The sequence below is a fragment of the Hemicordylus capensis genome, chromosome 4 (genome assembly GCF_027244095.1).
Source record: "Hemicordylus capensis ecotype Gifberg chromosome 4, rHemCap1.1.pri, whole genome shotgun sequence".
NCBI lineage: Eukaryota > Metazoa > Chordata > Lepidosauria > Squamata > Cordylidae > Hemicordylus > Hemicordylus capensis.
The window spans coordinates 306583820-306599652 of record NC_069660.1 but is presented as its reverse complement, the minus strand read 5'-3'; the positions used below and the strand labels follow the sequence as shown (position 1 = coordinate 306599652).

The window sequence follows — 15833 nt, the reverse complement described above, 5'->3', positions numbered from 1 at the left end:
CCCTCCCTCAACTCTGGTTTCAGAGGGGTGAAACCGCGGTGCCTGTGTTCGAACGTAACACTGGCCCTGCATAATTGCAGTTGGAGAGGGTGAAACCGAATGATAACTGAAGGTGACAAATAGAGTTTGGGGAGGGAAATTGTGGTTCCATTTTTTTCTTTAACTCCAGTTCGCCACATTTGGACGTTCAGTTAACAAAACTGGAAGCGAGGGATCCCCGGTTTCATATTTCATCTGAAAACGGCCAATGTTATTGGATTTAAACTTGGGTCACAACTTTATTGACCTATTAGGGATCTTCCAGAGTTCATACTAGCATATTAAGGATGAACATACTCACCTTCCACCATGTGGTTACTTCATGGGATGATGCTTGCCAAGCTAATTGCTCACTCTCCTCACACCGTATTCTGAGTAAGTTCTCCATCCTGGCTCTGATCATGGAAGTAGTGCCTCTACCTGTGCCACACTCCGTACTGCCACCCATCCACTGCTGTGCTGAAGATCTGTCTCAGCCACTCCAACCCTTGCCTGTTAACTCTGGGTTGCTGGTTGTCAGGATCTGCTGTGTTTAAGGCTGGGTATCTGAGAACTTGCATATGCAGCAAGTTGAACTACAAGGGCCTTGTCAGGCATGGAGTTTTCAGGTAATATCCAGCCAGGCTGCTCATTGGTTTTTTCCAGGACAGGAAGGATATAAGGGGCTTCCTGTCTGGGATCCGGGCTTGCCTTTGTTCCAAGGTCTTCTTGGTTAGGTGTGTTTCTTGACCCTGCTTGCTGCTTGGCTTTTCCCCTGGGTGGGCCGAAGGCAGATCTCTGGATGATTTGCAGTAAGTCAGCACATATTTCTGACTCTCGGTGGTTTAACAACAGCAGCACTAGCCCCCCCCCCCATCCCAAGAAAGCTGTTGGAATGAAGAAAGATTGGGGAAATACCTGAAGTAGATTTTTCTGTGAAAGCATTCTGAGCTGAGTTCAGATATCGAGTGACATCCAGACTAGCATTCTGCAGTTGTCTCCGGTTTTTCTGCTGTTTGTGAGTTGGGGAGTATTTTTGACGCTCTCTTCCTCTCTGACACTGGGACATAGTTTTGGGAGGCACAAGTGCCCAGAGACAGCTTTTCCGGACAGCAGGCTTTGCTGTGGATTTTCTGCAAGGCTTTACTGCAAGTTCAGAGGTGCCCCCCCCCAAAAAAAAACAACCCACCAAAAACCCAACACAAAATTGGATTTTAAAATCCTGGATATAAATTGGGCTACACTAGAATGCGTGATGAAAAACCCAAATTGTGTGTGAAGTGCTCCCCAATAGCTCACAGGGACTTTGGGGTAAATTAGGCTGATATGTGAACACACACTTCTATTCCAGATGAGTTGTGAACTAAAAGCCAGGTGTGCAAAACTTCAGAGGGAAGGCAAGATTGCTGGAAGGTGCCCCTCCTTCCTTGTGCAAACAGAAAAGCCTGGCATGCCCAAAGAAGGTTTCTCTGGATGTTGGCCATTGTAAACAAGTTCTTCTGGGCATGCCTTCAAATGCACCCTGCTCCTTAAAGTTAAGTGTATGTCTGCCACCATCCCCTCTCCACATTCACTATTTTGCAACAGTTCTGGTTGGTTCAGAGGCCACAGTATACTAGGGTTTTTGGGTTTTTTTAAGGAGGGACCTGAAATCTGCCCATTCCTAAACCACACAATGGGCATGAGGCCATAGCTCAGCAGTAAACCTGTGTTGCATGCAGAAGGTCGCAGGTTCAATCCCTGGCATCTCCAGGTAGGACTGGGAAAGTCTCCTGCATGAAACCTCGAAGAGCCCCTCCAGTCAGTGTAAGGAATAGGGAGTAGAGATGTGGAAACTGATTTGGGTACAAAATGATTTGTACCCAAATCTACCTGTTTGGGGTGATTTGTGGACAAAACAAATCACCCCTGTGCTAGCTGGCCAGATTCGAGTACAAAACAAATTGCCCAGATTTCAAGCCTGCAAGATTTGTAGATTGAGACCTCCATTTCGTGGCGATCTCTCTTGCTGTGTCCATTTTGTGTCAGTAATTTTTTTTAAAAAAAAATCCCCCCCACCCCAAGCTTCAGATTGGTGACTTACAGTGTGCAACGATTGGCTGGCAATTTCCCCCTGGTTCCAGATTGGCTCATTTCCATTCAACTCTTGTGTTGCCAAGGGTGACTGACCATGCATTGGCTAGGGGAAGGGTCAAAGAAGGGACAAGGGTGGGGGGAGTTCAAAGGGGGGATTTTCAAATGTACTTAAGGAGGCAGCCAGCCACCATTCTGCCTTTTTGCCTTTTAGGGGAAAGAGAGAGAGAGAGACAGAGAGAGAGAGGAGCTTTGCTTTGTGTTGTCTTTTCTGCCTGCTGCCTGGAGTGGATTCTCTGCTTTTTGTTCTTGCTTTCCTGATTGAGGAAAAGAGAAGATAACTTTTTTGCTGCTGCTGAGAGAATCACTGCCTGTGCCTGCTGTCTGTGCAGATCATAAGAACATAAGAACAGCCCTGCTGGATCAGGCCCAAGAAGGCCCAGCTAGTCCAGCATCCTGTTTCGCAGAGTGGCCCACCAGATGCTGCTGGAAGCCACAGGCAGGAGTTGAGGCATTACACAGGCATTACTCCCCTGCAACTGGTACTCAGAGGCATCCTGCCTTTGAGGCTGGAGGTGGCCCACAGCTCTCCGATTGATTTGAGTACAAAATGATTTGTACCCAAATCTACCTGTTTCAGGAGATTTGTGGGCAAAACAAATTGCCCCTGTGCTAGCTGGCCAGATTCAGACCCAAAAGAAATCAGGGGTGATTTGATTCGGGTACAAATCGAACTGAAAAAAACAGTGACAACAGTGAGCTAGCTGAGTGAATGGTCTGCTTGGTATAAGGCAGCTTCATATGAAAGGCTTGAATGTAAAAGGAGCTATTACCAGATTGTGGTGCTGAAATTCTTGACTTCCCCCCCACCCCCCACCCCCCGCTCACTTCTATTAAGGGATGCTAAAATTAGAACACTTTCTTTTGGCTCCCTCTAGTGGCTTTCTTTGTCTTTCAGCGACAGCTTCTTTGAGCAATCTGTTTAGCTTTGATTCCATATTCTCAGCTACTCCAAGGAGCAGATGTTTCATAGAACAGCAATATTAGATAGGTCCTTTCCCCTCTGAACAATTTTGGCTCCCTAGAGAATGAGCAAAACAGTCTTCTGACTTCTGGGGGCCATGTGTGACATTGGAAAAAGGCTCCCAGAATATTATGAAAGAGAATGCTGTGTGTGTTAAATCATTTAATATATGTGTGAACTCTTGTACTTGAATGTAGTGCTATTATTGATGCAATAATATATGGGCTGAGTATGCTAACAAAGATCCTTAACTGTAAGAACTGGTGTCTGAACCTGCAAGTGTTCGATTCATTCAGAAACAGGTTCACTTTACCCGGTGCCAGAATCAGCCTTTGAGTTTCTTGGTTCAGACTCCAGGAATCGCTGCTAGATTTCATCGACTGCATTTCCTAGAAGCATAAGCTTGGTCTGTGCTAACATTGCAGGGGCTAGCAAAGATGAGTTTTCTGTTTCCCCACGTCGTTTTCAATTAGACATTGCAAACAGACAATGACTTTAGCTCACATTACTTACCTTGTATACAGTATTGATTTCTTGCTTGCTGTTGCGATGTATCAGGAAGCCTTCTCACAGTACTCCTTGCATACATGATGAAGCCCCAGTGATGGGATCGCAGCTGCATCATGAAGACTGGGCTTCTGTTAATGTTGCTACCATAGTGGCCAGAATCTGCTAGACATTTGTTTGCACACATATGCACAGTGGAGGACTCATGAATGACTTATTCTTTTCTCTAGGCTTCACAGTCCACGAGACTGTTGAAATCAAGATCATGCTCTGCCACCTGTTCCAAAATCATATTTAATATGTGGTTTCCATTTTTGACTAACAAGCAGAAGGTTGCTGGTTCGAATCCCTGCTGCTACTATATTGAGCAGCAGCGATATTAGAAGATGCTGAAAGGCATCATCTCATATTGCATGGGAGGAGGCAATGGACTTTGGTAGAGTACAGGAGGCCCCTCCTGTACTCTACCAAAGAAAACCACAGGGCTCTGTGGGCACCAGGAGTCAAAATTGACTTGACGGCACACTTGACTTGACCTTCCATATTTATGCATACAGAGAGGGACAGTGATGGCATGTTCTGAAAAGAAATGCTACAGAATTCCATGGAAAATAGAATTTGGTGGCTGGTTTTAAATTTCACTTGTCCAGTCTACTCACTGGAGTCTGGTGATTCTAGAATCTGAAGGTCAGTTATTGCCTTCTCTAAGTCTTGCTCCTGGCACATCCTGATGACATCACTGCAATGGATGTGGCTTTAACAGTACTTGATTATGGGAGGTGGCTGGCCTTCCTTTGGGGTATGGGCTCCTGATTCAAGCCTCCCAGGCGTCAGCCTTCTTAGAAGCAGACATTCATGGATACAGACAAACAAATGGACAAAAATCTGTCATGTGTCTGTGGTGTTTTTGGTTAATCCATTCCTTGATCCCAGCCAGCTTTTGAATGGGGCTTTAGTTGTATTCCAGTCCTGGAGTAGAGCTGGGCTAACAAACAGCCAGCAGCAAGAGCACTGAAAAAGCAGACTGCACTTTCCTCTCTGTACAGAATACCTATTTCATTAAATGACTAACATTCCTGATTCCACTCCACTACCTTGTCCTTGCATACCCCAACTCTTTACCTTGGATTCTACAGTGCCAGTGGGTTTCTGGAAAACTTGCTGCTTACTTCTCTGATGGCCTTTGCAATGAATTTGGAGTTCTCTTGCTTGCAGGAGCAATATTGAGGTTAACACACCTAGTCCTCTAGATGCTATGGAAGCATAGATGCATAGTTCAGAAGAATCAGGGTTTATTAAGAGAGTGGTATCATCAGTGGAGAAATTGAGGAATGTAAAACATAGTGCCAAACTTAATGTATTAATAACCCTGGCAGAAGGCTATTACTTACTAAGGATTTTACTTATATGCATATCTTTCTATATGCAAGAACATCTCCCCCCCACCCACTGTAACTGGAGCCCATCCAAGAATAGTGGGTATTCCCAGCATGCCTCAGGTGTGCAGACAGGAAGTTATCACAGCCAATTTTCCTTTTGCGAGTAGGAAGAGACCCAATCTTCCAGTTCCTTTCCTGTCTGCCCCAGGGCAGCAGCTAAGAGAGAGAGCTCCAGAAACATTCCCTTTTTCCTCTCACACCTTGTGGGCTATCTCTTCCCCTCCTTCAAAGGCTTCCTGCCCTCCTGGCCTCCTGGTACCCCAAATTTCAGCTGTTGCTATCCTTCCCCACCCCCTTCCAGTGCATGGAACTAACTTAGGCTGCAGAAGCCCTTCTGGGCTCTCTCTCAGAAGGGTCCCAAAGGGACAGAAACCAGCCGCAGTGGGGAGAAAATCATGCTCTTGCCAGAACATCTTTGGGGGGGGGGGGTCAGGAAGGGGATGGTGCTCATTCTCTCTTCAGCAAGGATTAAGGACCTCCTTCCTTGGAGAACAGTGTTCATTCCAGCCTGCCCACATAGCAATAGCAATAGCACTTACATTTATATACCGCTCTATAGCCGGAGCTCTCTAAGCGGTTTACAATGATTTAGCATATTGCCCCCCAACATTCTGGGTACTCATTTTACCGACCTCGGAAGGATGGAAGGCTGAGTCAACCTTGAGCCCCTGGTCAGGATCGAACTTGTAACCTTCTGGTTACAGGGCGGCAGTTTTACCACTGTGCCACCAGGGGCTCATAATGATGATTAACCCTCCAAAGTTTGTATGTGTCCATTATGACTCAGTGCTGACTCATTATGACTCTAAGTTGTGGCCAGATTATTATTGGGCACCACCAGAGATAATATCACCCCTACTCTGAGGGTTACTCTGATGCTCATCTGTTTCTGGATCCAGTTCAAGGTGCTGGCCGTGACCTTTGAAACCTTACATGGTGATGTTTAAACTCTTACATGGCCTGGGCCCTAGATTTCAGGACAGCCTGCTGCCTCTTGCATTTACCCGCCCTATTAGATTTTCTAGAGAGGGGGCTACTCTGTGTTTTGATGCTTGCTGAAGCTCAGTTGTGGTCATGCAGGACAGGCAGGACAGCCAGTGTGGGCCCCTCTTCCCGTTAATCCTAATAGGGGTTAAAAGAGCAGGGCCTGGGGCTTGCCATGCCCTAAGGACAGGACTGAGGACAGGACTGTCTTAGTTGTTGCCCCCAGGCAGTGAAATGGAATATCTTGCCAGGGAAGGTCTGCTCGTTTCTCTCACTCCTGACTTTCCATCAGCTTTTGGAAACCCTCCTTTCTATTTGGTCATCTGGTCTTTAGGGTTTTTTGCCCTCTTCTGGCTGGTTTCTGATTGTTCTTAGACTCTTCTTTCTGTTTACATGATTGCATTTTTATGGTCTTATATGGTATTTTGATTATATCCTGTATATATGTTTAACTGTAAATAAATAAGTTTTCATCCCAGAAAACAACCTGGAGTGGAGACGCTTTTCCAGTGAAAGCTAACTTTGCTCAATCATCCAACCTACAGTGCTTTGGAATAAGCCTTGGTTGAGTGTCCAGGTTTAGTTAGAATTTATTGTTTTGCGGATCGAAGCTGCCTACTTTTGCCTATCCTTCATTCTGAATTAGGAGGGGAAATAATCACAAGTAGTAAAATTAAGAGAGTCTTCTGCTCTCATTACACAAGGGTTTGGCAGTTCTCTAGTAAAAATGCCAGCCACCCTTCACCTCCATTAATTTCAGTCCTAAAAGTGACCACCCCTCTTGTATATGCTATTTAGTTTTCCAGAAAGTAAGAGGCTTCCTTTACAGGGGGTGAAGACAAAAGAAAAGCTTGAGGAGAAGCTTCTCTCTCTCTCTCTCTCTCTCTCATATTTATCTATCTATCTAGGAGGGAGAGGGAATAAGACTTTTGGAGGGACAGTCTGTCTGTGTGTGGGTGAGTGCGGGGATCTGCACCTCTGTTGTATGCCTTTTACACTGTACCTGTCATAGGGATTGGGTAGAACATGGTTTCCAGAACTGAAAAGATCTTGATCAGAACCCATCAAGGTCCAGTTCATCTGGAAGCTGAATAGTTTCTACTGATGAATTAATTGCCAGCTTAAGCAATTAACTTTGGGTTTAAGCAAGGTGTAACAATTATTATTTCACAACTGTGAATGAATGTTAGAAACAAGAACATAAGAAGAACCTTGCTGGATCAGGTCCAAGGTCTATCTAGTCCAACACCCTGTTTCCCAAAGTGACCCACCAGGTGCCTCTGAGAAGCCCACAGGCAAGAGGTGAGGGCATGCCCCCTCTCCTGACATTGCTCCCCTGCAACTGGTATTTAGAGGCATCTTGCCTCTGAGGCTGGAGGTGGTCTATAGCTATCAGACTAGTGGCCATTGTTTGTCTAACATTTGACTAGCTACTCTGGGCTACTCTCAGTCCCGAGCACAGCCTGAGATGGCTAAAATAATTATTAAGAAGAATCTATATTGAGGACTTTCAACTGGATATGGCTGCCATGCCAAATATGGTAGTTGCCCACAGTCATATGAAGTTGATCATGACCAGCACTAATATATTCTCAAGATCTTTGAGGAAACCTTTATGTGTTTGTAGTTTAAGACCATGCCAACTATAAGGGTATTCACATTCAACTATAAGGGTATTCCACAATGCTGGTGGGAAGTGCGGACAATGCTCCTACATGATCTGCACTGCTGAATGCAGCGCGAATCTCCAGAGGCTGGGATGATGGATCCCAGCCTCCACATATCTCACAATTCACTGTGCAATGAGCACCATGCCTTGGGGGATACTCCCATGAGACGGGTGCTCTAGGTGTCCTTCTCTGTGTGCACTCAAGCTGTTAGTAGCCAGAGCACACACAAAACCCCAGAGTCGGGGTTAAGGGGACGCTTGTGCCCTTAACCTTGGCTGAAGGCCGGGCTTCGAAGTGGGGTTAGGAAGGTGGGCAGCGCCAGGATCTGCACGGATCCCAGCGCTACACACAAGCAGTCTAACCCAGGGTCTCTTAACCTTGGGTCCCCAGACGTTGTTGGGCTACAACTCCCAGAATCCCCAGACATGGCCTTTGCAGCTGGGGATTCTGGGAATTGTAGTCCAGCAACATCTGCCCAAGGTTAAGAAACCCTGGTCTAACCCATGATGGGCTGCCGTAGCCTTGGTTAGGCTGCTTGTGAGAACAGCCTTAATATGTCAGACCAGCCGATGGAATAACAGTCCAATCAACTTACAGGTGTGTTAGTTTGGCCACAATATAATTGGAGATACAATTCATATCTAAATTCCATGTTGTCTTCTTTGCCAGGCACCCAGAAGGAGATTCCTTCCAAGTCTTATTAGTGGTTTCACGGATCCTGATGAGATTTGCTACTTGCCAGCTGACTGAGATAAATATATAACCTATAAGACAGCATGATGGTTTTCTGTAGCAGCTGAAACAGGGGCACATGAGCATGCATGCGCAATTGCATTACCTTGCCATGGTGACCATCTATTTAGAGCTGACAACCTCATGAAGCGTTTCTTTTGTTCCCAGTTACAGCTTGTCTTGTTTGGATTTACCTTATGTTATAGCTGAAATATATTAGTACGGTTCATTGAAATTGCCTTAAATATGTTGTGATTTAAGATACAGAGATACTTTATATATGTTTTTGCTGAGAAAGATATAGATATATAGCCAGGGCCGTTGTAGGCCCTGGCAACGATAACTCATGCCCTCGTCATCTCTCCTCTGGATTACTGTAATGCGCTCTACCTGGGGTTGCCTATGAAGACTACCCGGAAGCTTCATTTGGTCCAGAATGCAGCGGCCCGCCTGCTTATGGGCACTAGGAGATATGATAGTATGACACCTCTCTTGCGGTCGCTGAATTGGTTACCTATTTGCTTAGGGCTTAGCACCTTCTTACCTTCAGGACTGCATCTCCCGGCCAGTTCTGTCCTCCTGTCCTGTGAGATCTTCTCAGGTTGCCCTTCTTTCGGTCCCTGGTCTCAGAGAGGTATGTAGTACTAGGGCCCATGGAAGGGCTTTCTCTGTTGCCGCCCCTTCACTTTGGAATTCTCTTCCCCTCCAGATTCTGTCTGCATCCTCCCTTCAGCCTTTAAGATCTTATTGAAGATGCTTCCCCCCCACAACCAGGAATTGGTCCTTTAAATCTCTCTCTCTCTCTCTCTTTACACACACACACACATTTTAGGTACCTCCGCCTTCAAAGCTTACTCTTTTAAGTTCAGTAATACTGAAACATGTACAAATTGATACAGGGTTTTTATATTCTAAATTAGATTTGAATTTGTTTATCCAATAGTTAAAAAGGCAGTCAGTGAAGAATATCCCTGTGACATGGAAATAAAAATCACCATAATAAAAATGTTATTAAAAACAATCATAAGTCAAGCCATAAAATTACATTACAAATACTTTCTAAAAAGCTAAAAAAGGGGTTTCAACTTTTGCCTCTTAAAAAAACTCTTCCTTTGGGTCACTCAGTCTTAACATAATCTCTTATAGTCAGTGTCAAGTCTCTGTGCCTTCTTTTATTTAGGGAGGCTTTTGAAAGTCTACTTGTTTTCTTGTATACCCTGCAGCAGCATCTGACTAGTATCAGTGGGTCAAATAATGATTAGATTAGAAGCTTATCTGCACTGCTACCTACAATGCAGCATTGATACACCAAGGAGTGCTCAGAGGACATGGGGGAGGGGGGAGTGGCTCAGAATCCAGTAGGGAGCATACGGAGGCAGTAGTAGTTGGCATCTTTGTGTATGCTCTACACACAAGGCCACCACAACCATTGTGGCCTCTTTTCCCCCACCAGATGATAGTACTTGCAAGGGTTGTTGTAACCAGTATAACAGCAAGATCATTTGTGGCATTTTTTGAACACTAGAAAGTGCATTGCAAATGCTAAATTTGATGTCTATGCTCTATATGTTGACATCACACTGACTCTTTTCAGATACTTTTCTGCTGCTAGATTGATTCTCTCTCTCTTTCTTGCTTTCTTTTTCTTTTAATTGCCAGATTTGAATACCTCCTTCAAGTAAAATGATCCCAAGGTTGTTTACAGTATCTTTGAAACAATACAAATACGTAGAACACTTAAAACAATACTCATATTCAATTTCAATATTAAAAATGATAAAGATCTATTTATCATCATCCCTTTCTCTGATGCCTCCTGATCTCATTCTTGGGACACACTAGCAGTTCGTACCTTTGTGTAAAGATCAGTTCTATTATAAGCAATGACTTTCCTCCCTGTAGCTTGATGGCAGGTGAAATGGCAGGCTTTATGTAATTATGCTGCCATTTGTCTTGCAATAGTAAATGGTTATTAAATGATACCTTCTAAATAAAGATAAATGGGGCAACTCCCAGAGATCAGACTGTCGTTGCAAGCTCTGCCTCTTGGAGGTGCAGCAATTTGACTGCAGAAGGCCGTTATATTTTCCAGGGCTGGTTCAAGGATTTTGTGGGTGCTGGTCTATGAGTGTTGACTAAGGTCCAGGACTCCACACCGCTGCTAACTCAGATTGATGACAGTGGGGTCCAAGTGAAGACGTTATCTGGGGCTGAAGACATTGAGCTCAATTGTAGTGTGAGATTGGGGAAATATGAAGGAATTGAACTATTTTCACCATTTGGTAGTTATTTTTGCTAGCTTGCTTGCTTTCTGGATTTATTTATTTGATTTATATACCACCCTTCCAAAAATGGATCAAGGCAGTTTACATCAAAATAAAAACAATTAAAATCATTTAAACATTAAAATCATTAACGCTAAAATCATTTAAAACCAACAATAAAAAGTTAAAACCATGAATCTAATTAAAAGCCTGGGTGAATAAATGTGTCTCCAGTGCCTTTTAAAAAGTTGCCAGAGATAGGGAGGCTCTTATCTCAACAGGGAGCGTATTCCAAAGTCCAAAGTTCAGGGGCAGCAACGGAGAAGGCCCGTTCCCGAGTAGCTGCCAAACGAGTTTGCGGCAAACGCAGACAAACCTCTTTAGATGATCTTAACAGGCAGTGGGGCTCATGGCGAAGAAGACGTTCTTCATTGTGTGCAACATACTAAAATGCTGTTGAAAAATAGCTTCCTTTGAGGAAGAAAGTGTCCGACTTTCCACACTAGGGTCATCAGCCCAGTAACAGTGTATGTACACAAGTTGTGCCAATTACACAAATCGTGCAAACACAGAAATGGCACAAATGATGTTACACAAGAGTAAGCCCATAATTTTCAATGGACTTGCTCTTGTGTAAATTAATCAGTGCCACTTTTGTGTCTGCAGAGTTCTTGCACAATATATCAGCCCATGTTCTTTTTTGATTTAGTGCATTTCAGGCTGGGGATGTAAAGAAACTGAGAAAATGTTCCAATATTTCTCCTTGGAACAGACCATGACATTCTCTTTGGAGACATTTTGGTTCCAACCCAAGTGCCCCCAAGAGTCATCTGGAGTTCAGCCAAAGTTGGTAGATTCAAAAAGTCAGAATGGGGAACAAACTTAAGGTATTCAGCAGAACAGAAACGTAGGACTGCCCTTCTTATTGGCCAAATCCCTGGAGAAGGAGTCAGAATAAGACTATATAAGACAAAAGGAAACTGAAAGGAGTTGGGGAGAGAGAGAAGGAAGGAGTTGAATGAATCAGGAAAAAGAAAGATGAACAGGAAGCTGCTGGAAGAGAGAGACAAGGAGTTGAGTAAAGAAGAAGGAAAACTGGAATTTGATGCGAGAAATTTCTGCACCGAGCAGGCCTGGAAGACCCCCAAAGTCTCTTCTTCAAATTGGTTGGTATGGGACCTGTATGAAAAAGGGAACCAGTGACCAACATCCTGACCGATCCTGCACGCATGCAGCCAGAGAAAGCATGAGGCTGTTCTCACATGCAGGCTAGCCCGGGCTAGGGATGCCCAGCCCAGGTTAGGCTGTGCATGAGAACCGCTGGGATCGGGTACGATCCCAGTGGGGCAGCACGGCCTAGCCCCGCTGTTTACCCTGTTAGCCGAAGTTAAGCGATCAAGTGCTCCTTTACCCCAGGCTAACTGCTCATGTGTTTGCTGAGCCTCTGTTTAGCCCCAGCAAACACAGAGATGGGCACATGGTGTGCCTGTCTCTTGGAGGAATCCCCCAGTGCAATGTGGAAGTCACGTGTGTTGCATTGTGGGATTCATGGAGGTCAGAACAGCAAGTTCCGGCCTTGGATACCTCTTCGCTGCTCCATACTTCACAGAGCAGGGCTGCTTGTGTGGGAGCTCCCACCACCAATATCTTGATCTTCTGTGGGGAAGGTAAGATTTTTGAAGCCTTCCCTGCCCCGCCCACTGCTTACCCTATTCTCGACAATTGTGATAATCGCCCCAAAGTGTGTGTTCTGCTTTAGCAGTGATGACACTTACATAGAACAGGGGGAATGTTCTTTCTTTCTTTCTTTCTTTCTTTCTTTCTTTCTTTCTTTCTTTCTTTCTTTCTTTCTTCTGCCCTTCATCCTAAGACCCCAGGGTGGTTAACATCAAGATAAAAACAATCCAGTAGAAACATAAAAACAGAACAACTACTGCTAAAAAAATTAAGAAAGAGGATAAAAGCCTGTATAAAAAGGGCTGTCTTCACAATCCTCAGAGAGGGAGCCATGCAGATCTCAGCTGAGCTAAGAGCAAGTTCCACAGCCTGGGGGCAGCAACTGAGAAGGCCCTATTCCACATGCTAGAAAAACAAGCCTCAGCAGGAGTCAGCATGTGAAGCAGAGCCCTCCCAGCTGATCTAGCTAGGTGGGTAGATTCAGATGCGAGCAGGCGGACTCTAAGGTATCCTTTCCCCAGAAGCACTCTGTGCAGCCTATAAATATTCCCAGAGGGCTGGACAACCCTAAGGGACATATATGTGGGCTGCACATAGTACTTCATGGGCATGGGGAGATAAGTGAAAATCACCTGCCCTCACTGCAGAAGTAAGAGCACAGCTGCTACATATGTGCTTCCTTTGCCTGCATGCAGCCAGAATTAGTCAGGATGTTGGCCAACATAGTTAAGTTTAGCTGGGTGAGTTTCTCCATTGTTATGTTGATATCATTAGTGCTCTTATGGGTTCTCCTCCTGAAAAGCTGTTCTAGAATGTTTCTTCTTTTGTGATCTGCTTTGTTGCTGCCTCTCCACCAATCTTTAATAAAAACCTAATTCTGCTTAAGTGTCTAATTGCCATTCCATTCCCTGCAGACTAATTGGCTGAGTTCTAACAGTGCTTAGAAGTTGGAGAGTCATACAGCATAACTTCTGAACACAAAGAAGATGCTCTGCAACTGAGCTATAGTCCCTTATCTATCTATCTATCTATCTGTCTGTCTGTCTGTCTGTCTATCTATCTATCTATCTATCTATCTATCTATCTATCTATCTATCTATCTATCTATCTATGCCAGAGTGGTGTACATGGTTATGTTTATCCTCATAACAACCTGCGAGGCAGGGTAGGTTGGGAGAACAGTGACTGGCCCAGAGTCACCCAGTGAGGCAATTCTCACGATCGTGTGCTGCAATTGGAGCCGCACGGCTTCCAGCAGCTAGCTGCCCTAAACACTCCTCCCCTTAGCCGAGTTTAACGGAGCGAGCGCTCAGTCCTTTTGCTCGTGTGTAGCTGCGGCGTGCAGTGACACACGAATAGACCCCCGACCGGGAAGCTGCAAGCAGCCTCCCAGGCTCAAGGGTCTCTCCAGGATGCCCCTCGTGCTTGCACATGGCATCCTGGAACTTCCAGGGGCTGTGCGGCCCCTGCTCCCCGCAGCCCCCACCACGCCAGCATCGTGAAGGAGCCGGAAGTCATGTGGGTGGCTGATCCGGCCGCCCGGGACTGCCTTCCAGTCGTCTGTGGGGAGAGCGGGCTAAGCCCACTCTCCCCGCAAAACCCCTTATGGCTTCTCTCCCTGATCGTGAGACTTGCCTCAGTGAGTTTCATGGCTGAGTAGGGCTTCAAACTTGGGTCACCCCAGTCCTAGTCCAGCACTTAAACCACTAAACCATGCTGGCTTTCAATCCTTAAGGTAAGATAGGGTCAGGTAAGGATGTTTCGCCATGCTCTCTCTCTCTCTCAGGCATTTTAAGAAACAACACATCTTTTTAGAGAGGTTTTTAAATATTTTATCCACTGCTTATATCTGGTAGGTTTCTTAGTGTTTTAGATTTTTATTAATAACTTTTAATTTCAATTAAAAAAAACAAACACTTGCCATTTTAATTGTGGTTTTTGCCTGGCCTTTTAACATTTCTTATTTTATTTATTTTTCCCTTGTTCTATATTGTATCTATTTATTAATGTTGTAAGCTGCCCTGAGCAGTAGTGAAATGGAGGGATGGCGTATGGAGGGATGGAGCCCCTGGTGGCGCAGTGGTAAAACTGCCGCCCTGTAACCAGAAGGTTGCAAGTTCAATCCTGACCAGGGGCTCAAGGTTGACTCAGCCTTCCATCCTTCCGAGGTCGGTAAAATGAGTACCCAGAATGTTGGGGGCAATATGCTAAATCATTGTAAACCGCTTAGAGAGCTCCGGCTATAAAGCGGTATATAAATGTAAGTGCTATTGCTATTGCTATAAATATTAATAATTAATAATTAATTATTAGAAAATAAAAAAATAAATTGATGATGATGATGATTGATGATAAAGAAGTGGAACCAGCTGCCCCTGGATGCCACTGGCTTTCCAGCCCCTCCCCCCATCCTTACCGGCCCTCACCCTTTGGGTGGTGGCTCCTTCACCTAGTAGCTGTAGCTGCTTCAACAGATAAGCAAATGGTGGTGGACCACTGACAAGCTTGGGCAGCTGCCTGCTTCTAACTGGTGGAGGGAGATGAAGTGCAGAAGAAGAAGCCTGTGGTCCCTGTTTACCATTTTGAGTTACCTTTTTGAGATACATCAGAACATAAGAACAGCCCAGCTGGATCAGGCCCAAGGCCCATCTAGTCCAGCATCCTGTTTCACACAGTGGCCCACCAGATGCTGCTGGAAGCTTACAGGCAGGAGTTGAGGGCATGATTCTCGGTGCTGAAATTTCTTCATAGGGAATACCTTGAAAAAGTTCTTTCAAACCAAGAATCCACACCAAGGGAGATTGCCAGCCAATCATGAGATAATACAAATGAACCAACCAGAATGGCAGAGGATCTCAGAGGGCTGGCATTGCGGGGACAAAATGGAGACTCGAATAACGGAATCAATTTGAGCTTGCATCTATGGTGTTTTGATTCGACCAGTTGCATCCCTAACACTCAGTATAAACAGTACTGATCTAGATGGGTCAATGGTCTGACTCAGCATAAGATAGCTTCCTCTGGTCCTAGAAGTGACTGGTTTCAGCATGATCCAAAATGCCCATGCCCTGTTAACATTCAAATAGGTTAGATTTGTTTTGAATGAAGGAACAGGGTTTTTTTTTGTCAAGCTCTGTGGAAATATTATTGAAGGATGGTATGGGGATCCATTAAATAAAAATAAGTTTTTTGGGGGAGCAGCACTATCTCAACTTGTATGTTGTCATACATCCCAATTATGTGAACCAAATGTGCAAATCAGCTGTTGTTTTTTATTTTGGCCCAAGGCTAGCATACAAAAAAACAGCAAGAATAAATACATAAAATAGATACAATACATTTAACAAAAAATGGACAAAACATTAATGGCTTCCGATACTGCACATATAGCCAATTCCATTCAAATAAACCAGTCTATCTAAAATGCACATCCCAGCATCTTGTG

At 44.8% G+C, this 15833-nt stretch overlaps 1 protein-coding gene across 3 annotated transcripts in view; it reads left to right on the top strand.

The window, feature by feature from the left end:
* ADCY8 (adenylate cyclase 8) overlaps window positions 1-15833 on the top strand; it is a 196553-nt gene that overhangs the window by 15698 nt on the left and 165022 nt on the right. The window lies entirely within an intron of this gene.